This window comes from Morone saxatilis, unplaced genomic scaffold (assembly GCF_004916995.1).
Source record: "Morone saxatilis isolate NCDOM2014 unplaced genomic scaffold, NCSU_SB_2.0 Contig5, whole genome shotgun sequence".
Taxonomy (NCBI): domain Eukaryota; kingdom Metazoa; phylum Chordata; class Actinopteri; family Moronidae; genus Morone; species Morone saxatilis.
In genome coordinates this window covers 23981411-23990165 of record NW_023340095.1, presented here as the reverse complement: position 1 = coordinate 23990165, position 8755 = coordinate 23981411, and the positions used below count along the sequence as shown (strand labels likewise).

At 37.4% G+C, this 8755-nt stretch overlaps 2 pseudogenes; both read right to left on the bottom strand.

The window, feature by feature from the left end:
• LOC118339185 overlaps nt 1-4827 on the bottom strand; it is a 13208-nt pseudogene extending 8381 nt beyond the window's left edge.
• Nucleotides 4828-8611: 3784 nt separating this feature from the next.
• LOC118339186 overlaps nt 8612-8755 on the bottom strand; it is a 917-nt pseudogene continuing 773 nt past the window's right edge.

Here is an 8755-nt window from a genome sequence, read left to right as displayed (position 1 = left end):
ATGCACTCATAGGAGCGACCCTGGAAGTTCCTGTCCTCGTAGAAGATGATCTGTAAAACAAGCATATAAGGGTTTTAATGATCAAAGTCATACTTACACTGTCCCCTTATATATTTTAGGCAAATTAACACTGGTCATTTTGACTGTTTCCTACCTTGCCCATGTTGATTGCAGTGGTTTCCCAGATCTCTCAGAGAACTGTTTCTGAACTGATATCCTGCCTGTCTGAACAAGGTACATTTATACCTGGTCAGAACAAAGACTGTGTGCCCCTCTATTGTTCAAAGCCCTGACCCAGCAAGCTACTATAGAAGCCTATAGAGTTTTGAGTTGCTTACCCATATACAGTACCAACGGGGTCACAGCCTCTAAACAGAATTTTCTGTTATATTTTTTCAAAAAAGGAGTTTATTTGGTTTTATATAAGTACTTTACGAAAAATGTAAAAAAAACCCTATTGATTCTATTAATAGATTAGTCAAAAGCCACAATTACGTCAGTTATAGCTTGATCTCACTTTTTGATTCCCCTAAAACAATACGACCCAGTGAGTTTACATTTCACTAAAGCTGAATATTCAGTGGACAAAGGGCTTTTCAAACAACCTCAATAGCCATCATTGTGGGTAAGCGTTTGATTTTATTGTAATCTGAAATGGGTATGGTAATAGTCCTGAAGGCTGGTATATCAGCTTTCAGTCAGTACCACACACTGCCCTTGAGTTGGTGTATAAATAATAATGTAATTGGTTAGAAAAAGTGTCACGTTTATGGTTATGGGTTTAGGATTATCAGCACTGTAGGATTTATTTGCATTTGACCTGAAATACCAAATATTTTGAAATGTCATGTTAAGGGAGTATGTAGATGATGCTATGAAATATATTGGATGTTTTTATTAGTGTAAAGGTTGTTTATTCATCCCTTTTGAAGTGAACATGAAAGCCAGCTTAGGCAGACAACTCAAACTGGGCTCCTACTGTACACTCGACATACTCATTATCCTGCATGCTTATCCAATAATGTAATCCTTAATGTCTGTGCATTATTAATTTGCATATAACTTATTATATACTTTTAATATTATATATTAAGGGGGTCCATTCAAAGCTGAAATCCTTAAATTGGAATTATGCTTCTCCACGTTGCACGTAGGAGAATGTGCACCGGAGTTAATCAGATATGTAGGCTTGGCAGTTGCTTTGATTTATATATTATATTTATAAATAGCCTAAAGTAGTTAACAATGCCTGTAGGTGGTACATTTAGGGACATGGGCTTATGTAAATGGTGGATTCCTGTTTATTTAGTCTCTGTTCCAATCAAACCAATCAACTTGCTTGATGTGCATGTGTAGTTGAGATTCAAGAAAATGTGTGCATCTGCTCCTCTGCCAGCCTATGGTTACCCATGACACGCTTCTCTGCAGAGGTTTGCCGTATTGAATCTTCAGAGAAGTGTAATTCCAGCTTTAGTTTTTGTACATCATCTTCTACAACAGCAAGAGGTCAATGAAATAATGTTAGAACTTTCTTTCTCTACCCATCACAAGGCCTATACAAACTCATATGCAGGCCTGCAACTTCTGTTTAGTGTTACCACATTACGTTGGACATTCACACATAGTGGACTTCTGACATAGCTAATGAGGTTTTTTGACAGGGCATAGCTGATGTAGATAGGGTCATTAATCTGAACAGTTAGCCACACATTTCACTATTAGCTAGTACATTACTGTAAACGAAAACATTAAATTAAGAAGTAGAGGTCTGGGCGCCCAGTTAGCGCAGTCGGTAGAACTGGTGACCCACGTACCGAGGCTGAGTCCTTGCTGCAGCGGCTCGGGGTTCGAATCCGACCTGTGCCCCTTTGCTGCGTGTCATTCCCTCTCTCTGCCCCCCTTTCCTGTCTGTCTTCAGCTGTCACTGCAATAAAAGCCCCAAAAATATACTTAAAAAAAAAGAAGTAGAGGTCCTAGAGGCCTCCTGTAGGTAGATGTTTCTACAATCGATATTCACTCTCATATTTGGGCAATTTCTGTCTCATTACTTTTGGGCTTATTTTCTGCCTCTGATTTATTTGAAATTAGCTTTTGCTAAATTGAACATGATCAGCATTACTTAAGTTATACTGTTCATTGTAATGAGTGGAACTACAAAAATGGCAGTAAATGCATCACGTCATGTGTGAAGAACTCTAATTTACATAGAATTCACAGGCTTTTTAAGTTGTAACAGTAGTGAGCTGCTGCCTAGAACAATGAAACTAAACATTCTGTTTAACCACAGCAAGTATTAATAATGACTGACACACAACCATGTAGATGTCATGATATTAAGTCTGATAAAGTACAGTAAGTGTCAGTGTTCTGCATGCTCTTGTTATGTCTTAGCAGCAACTGCCAAACTTCTGCCAGAAATCACCACTGCATCATCACTGCCGCTGCTCCCTTTAAGACTTTATTCAAATCCCACCTCCCCCGCAGACTCCACCTGTAGAGTCTACCTCATGCTAGTGTTGGAAATTTGTTATTTCCCCTCCTTAGACTCACTGTGTACAATTTGCAGCTGAAATACACAGCAAACCACAAGTCAAAGCATCTCTGTTTTGAACTGAATATACAGTAGTTAATGACTGCACAATAAGGTAAAAACATCATATTGTAATTATTTTGACAGATATTGCGATATGATTCATGATTAGTTTGGGAATGATCATTTCTGCATGACAATTGGAATTTTTACAGAAAAAAACTAATTAAAGTCACGATGTGAAATGTTTGACAATGGAATTTTTACAGAAAAAAACTAATAAAGTCACGATGTGAAGATGTGTGAACAAGAGTGTGGGGACACGAAGATTTGTACAGCGACTGAGCAGTCACTTTTGTATCGTGATATGTGCTCGTTCCTTTCGAGAAAATGATGTTTTTAGCACTTTTCCTCTTTATATTGGAATAGGACGGCTGAAGATTAGACAGAAAAGTGAGATGAGAAGTAACACACAACAGAACCCAGGTCGATCGTTGAGCCCTGAGCCTGTGCGAGTAAGGACTCAGCCCTGCCGTACATGCACAGCTCACCAGTGAGCCCTAACTGGCACTTATTTTGGTCAGCAGCATTGTTATTAGGCAAAAACAGATACAGCTTCTGTGATCTGCATATAACTCTCATTTGTGTAATTGACTTTATTATTATTTATTGTGAACCTAGTATAGGTCATGTCGCGTCACACATCCAAAAAGCTGCTTATCTTGTCTTTTTTATTCCTCATATACTACACGATAAGATAAGATTAAGAAGTATCATCCTTATTTTATTTCATAGAAATACATTTATTAATAAAAATGATTACATAGAAATTTAATTATTGATTAATTTAATTTTATTTATTCATTGTTTATTGTATTATTAATAAAGCTCAATAGTGTCTTTACATTATAGGGCCCTGGTAACTACTCGAATGCCCTCATGTACTGGCCGAACTATCCAATGTAAACTGACAATACATGAATGAATTTGTACCACATAATTTCTACAAAGAATGTATTTCATACAATACAAAAGCAAAAGGTCAAGGAAAACAAATACACATCAGTTAAAGTAAAGTAGATGGATAACTGATTCTACAAACATGCATCATATGGAACTTGACAAAGGACTTAAGATTAAGGAAACACAATACCATAAATTAAAACCTTTCTTAATGAAAAACTAGTTGAATTTCATAGCTCATTTCTCGGAAAAGAGTTACAATAAAACACCATCTAATGCTAATTCTGTGGTGGAATTTGAATCCGTGTATATGCAGTCATATAACTAATTAAATACATCAAAACGCAAATGGTGCCATGTATCAGCACAGTGTTTCTTCTTTAAACTTGAGAAAAAGACTCTTTGAACCAAACTGCTACAAAATTCTAGATCTTTATTTTCTATTATGCAGTGTTATTCTGCATAAAAACTCTACCAATATAGGGATGTACCTCATGCATCGTTTACACCCACGGGCATCTCAGCCTCAAACACCAAGGAGCAAAAGTCGAATAGTGAAGAGTACGGTTACTTTATTCAGTGACTTTATTGAAAGTTAGGTTGCAGAGATCCATCATACGCCCTCATGCTCATGAACGCTCATGCCCACTGCAATCCCATGTCCTGAAAGGCTCCTTGTACTCTCCGTGCCTCATACATCATCTTCCTCTGGTTCAGTGGGGCTTGCTCGTACATCAGCCCATGCCGTCCATCACATTGACATGGACATGCAGTCAGACACTACGTGGAGCGGTCCATGATGGTGGCCCAGTCGTCCATGATCATACACTGACACCGAATTCTGCCTATCGGTATGATCGCCTATCTTACTAGACAACCGTTCAAAGAATATCTGAAAGAAATACTGCTTAGAAAATGAATATCCTACTGTACCATGGGGATCATGCGGCAAGACCTGATGCAGTCGGACATTCCCATCATGCTCATATAATCAGCGTACTCGCCCCTTCTCATGAAGTACTGGTTTCCCATGTACGTTGGGACGGTCGTAGACCATGAAGGCAGCCGCTCTCCACCCTGCAGGAGTTGCACCTGCTCAGGTAGGAGGTCAGCTCAGGGCAGTCGCTGCTGGTCTCATAGTGGCGACCCTGGAAGTTCCTGTCCTCGTAGAAGATGATCTGAAAGAACAACAATGCTTCATTAGTACCATTTTCAGTGAGCTCCAAGACGATTTTTTAATGACTATCCAATGAATAATTAGGAGCTTTTTTTAATTTGAAATTGAAGTGGACATTTTTTTTTGATAGATCATTTCCAATACCCACCTTGCCCATGGTGGTTGTTATTGGTTGTTACTCAGGACTGAGTCGTGGCTGCTGTGTGTTCCTGTCAGTGGTAACCGTTACTTTTATACTTGCTCAATGTGAAAAAAGTATGTAGGGCTTCTATTGTCCAAATCCCTGACCCAGCAGCATGCCATAGAAGCCTACTGAGCAGTCAGGGCGCTAAAGGGTTATTATCTAGCACTATACCACTCTGGTGGAAATGCATGTACTGTATACATGCAGTATTGTTGTCCAACATAAAGAAAATAAAGAGAAGCTTCCAACTGTAATATGACAGTCACCTCTAACTTCCACATTGTGTTGGATATTTCAATTTCTAAATGATTAGAAAAAATGTCTTAAAAACATGATTCAATTTCTATTTATGTAAAAATATCAGATAAAAAAAGCAAGTTGAATGTTAGATTATTATGTGGCTAATGATGATAATCTGAGTAGGAACATACAAACAAGTTCCATGAAGGCTGGTCTGAAAACAGATCTATCTATTTATATATGATAATAGAATGACTTAATGTTCGATAATCACACTAAAATTGCAGTTACAGACTGAATTTTTACATGTGTATTGTAGTTAACAAAGTAGTTTGAGTTGCCTTAACTTTAACCAAACATTAACTTTCGATGTGGCAGATTAGAAAGTAGTTATATGAATCTTTTTGGTAACAGCCAAATTTTTGATAGGGGTGTGGAAACGCCAAAAACTGCAGTTCCTCTAACAGCCACTTGAGATTGGCTCCAGCAGTGAGTCAATCTTCATAAGGCCTAACATTAAAATGCCCAACTTTACAGCAGAAATAAACATGTTTACAGCCTGGAACAAAAAACTGTTCTGGTCTCTATAGCTAATTTCCCCATTCATGATAATTGTACAGGGAGTGAATTTTTATATAACTAACCCATTTAAATTATATCGAGGCCTAAAGTTACACAGAATTAAGCACATGGCCGCTTTGAGTGACAGATAGCTATTTTCAGTAACAAGGCCTGCCTTAGCTCCAAAGTCAGGTCTGCCTAGGTGGCAACGGCTAGAGCCGGCCACACTGAGCTTCACAATGGCTCTTCAGAAACCTATGGGTGACCTCACCATATGTACCAATTGCCCTTCTTTTCTTCTTCTCTTTGGTCTTTTAAACATTCAATTCAATTAAAAAAAGAGCAGGTCTAGTCCGTACTCCTTATAAAATGATGTACAGAAACAACGACCATGAGCAAGCACTTGGCAACAGTGGCAAGAACATCAGGACCTGCTAGCTATCAAATGTTACATAACATCAATTTTCTTTTTACAAAAGATTTATATGTTCCATATTGTTGATTTAAATGTGTTTTTAAATGTAAATATGCTTTTCAAATACGTCAGTGTACCTGTGAGCTGTGATAATGAATCAAATATGGATGCTGGTGGGTGAGGTTTATAGAGATTGATTCTGCCATGGGTCACTGATGCTGTGGCCTGGTTTTACTGTGAAACAATCATAGAAATAAAATATTCATATGTTTTACATGTTTGGAAATGGTTTTGTTCTATAAGCCTTTGTGTACACTACTTTTGATATGATTAACACAATTTGACCTGTGCCCTCTTTTAGGATTACTTTTAAGACAGTGCCCATTGATGCTGCCCATGATATTAAATGGATTGAACACGCTCCAAAACACATGAGTCTGAAGAGAAGCTACTTTTTACCTAATTAGATAACTACAAAAACAAAAATTTATTGCTGTACTTCCCTACATGTGCCCCATTTAGTTTTATAATAAAGCTTAACTGTAAAAAATGTTTTAGGGTGAAAAACTGTGAAACCATGACAGTAAAAGATAGTAAAACCTAAATAAGTTAAATACAGTTTCTGTAAAACTAAAACACAAAACAGTAACAGTAAAACACAAAACACCCTTATGTCCCAAGGGAAGAACTTTTTTATTTAGCATTTTAACAGAATTTATATGGAACAAAATAGTTTTTTTATATTACAGACTGTAAATTGCACCGAAAATTTTGCTGCTCTAAACAAAGGGGCGCGCTGAGTGTAAGATACTATTACTAGTACTATTTATTTGATTGTTTGTTTTTTGTGGATTTGTTGATTGTGGATGGCGTGTTTCTTTGTTGACTGTATGGTGTTGCCCTTGAAGGACAATCAATTGAATCTTGAAATCAACAGTACTAATATCCTTTTATCATAATACAAAACATTTATACTGTATTTATTACAGTAGAGTTCTGGCAACCACAGCTTCCAGTTTTTTACCGTAAAAAACATAGGTAGATTGCAGCTCCTCCAGGATTTAACATTTTTTTATGGGATTGTTGCGTGCTAATTGCCTTATTTCACTGCAGCTTTACTAAAAAATTGTGATGCACATTGCAAGATGTTTTTAGGCTTTTTTTTAAAATGAAACTGTGGGAGAAAGTGGAAATTCCAAAAATAGCTGCTATGTTTTTGTGTAGTTTATTAAAAAAACGGCAACTTTTTCCAGTGAGAATAAAATTGTTATGACAAAGTTTAATGACGAGTGGCACAACATTTTGTGTGGGGGACTGCTATGATTGATGACTGCGAGAAACTATGATTGGTAAAATTTTCGGTGATTGGCTAAAATTGCAAAGTCGTGCAGAATTCACAGGGATTGGTTGAATTTGCATTTTCAGCTTCCTGGAGGAACATTGTGTGTGTTGCATCACAAGATGAAGACTTAAAACATTAATGGTCACTCTGTTCCGTTAAAGGATACATTGAAATTTTCTGTCTGTCTCAAAACAATATTTACATGCCTGTTCAAACTTTTTCTGCTCAGTGCAATCATTTCATACAGGCCTTTAAGAGAGTGAAAATACTCAGAGAAAAATACAATCCAAATCCTGCCATTTTCCTGCTATGACATGCCAATAGACATTTTTCACAGCAGCCATTTTGACATGAAATAGTAGGGTAAACACAGGAATTACCAATGATACTAATTAAGGATTATGAGTAATTAAGTGAAAAAGTTCCCTAATATATGCTGTAGTCTGGCTCACAGGAAGGCAGCTGCAGGTGTAAGCATTTGCTGACCATGTCAGTCGGAATTCTACTCCCCTTCATCTAACTTTGTCACTGCATGCTGGGCTTAGACAATTCTGATTGGTTTAAATAAATACCAAAGGAGACAGTGTTTTTTTCCCTTGTACGATAGTCCTTGAATGATAGTAAGTTCAGCCAGACCTTTCTCCAGAGCTGGCACAATGCTAAAACCAAGTATGGCTATGGAAGACTATGTATACTGTGAAAAGGGCCTACAAGTGTTACTGGAATTGTGACACTTTAAGACATGTGAGTAAAACAATGGCATGTCTTCCTCAAGCCACATATTTTCTTTAACATACAAATAAACTATATTGTATCGTGTCTATTGCAGGGATTTCAGGAAACTTCTGGAAAACCATGCACAGTCACAGAGCTACTATTTTCATCCTTTGAAATACATTTTTAATGTCACATGCATCATATATGACATAACACATTTCATAAGTAGAAGAAGTCTTGACCTTTCTGTGTGATACAGTTATTAAAATAACAGCATTCACTACAGCCCAAACTGTCCTTTGACATACAGAAACAGTTGGATGCTGATAATTTATGCAGTTTTCTCTGTGATGTTGTGATAGCACCTAAAAATCCTCATAGCTTACTGGTTGATGTTTTGAAACTCAACATGAAGATAAATTGATAAATTCTTTATTAATATTTATTGGTTACATTTTCAAGTCTGAAGCCTGTTCCATTCTCTAACAGGAGTCCATGATACGCCGGATGGATCCGATCCTCATGTCCATGGGACCCATTCCCATGTCCCTGAAGCTCCTGTACTCTCCGGGCCTCAGGTACATCATCCTGCCTCTGTAGTGGGGCTGCTCGTACATCAGCCAGTG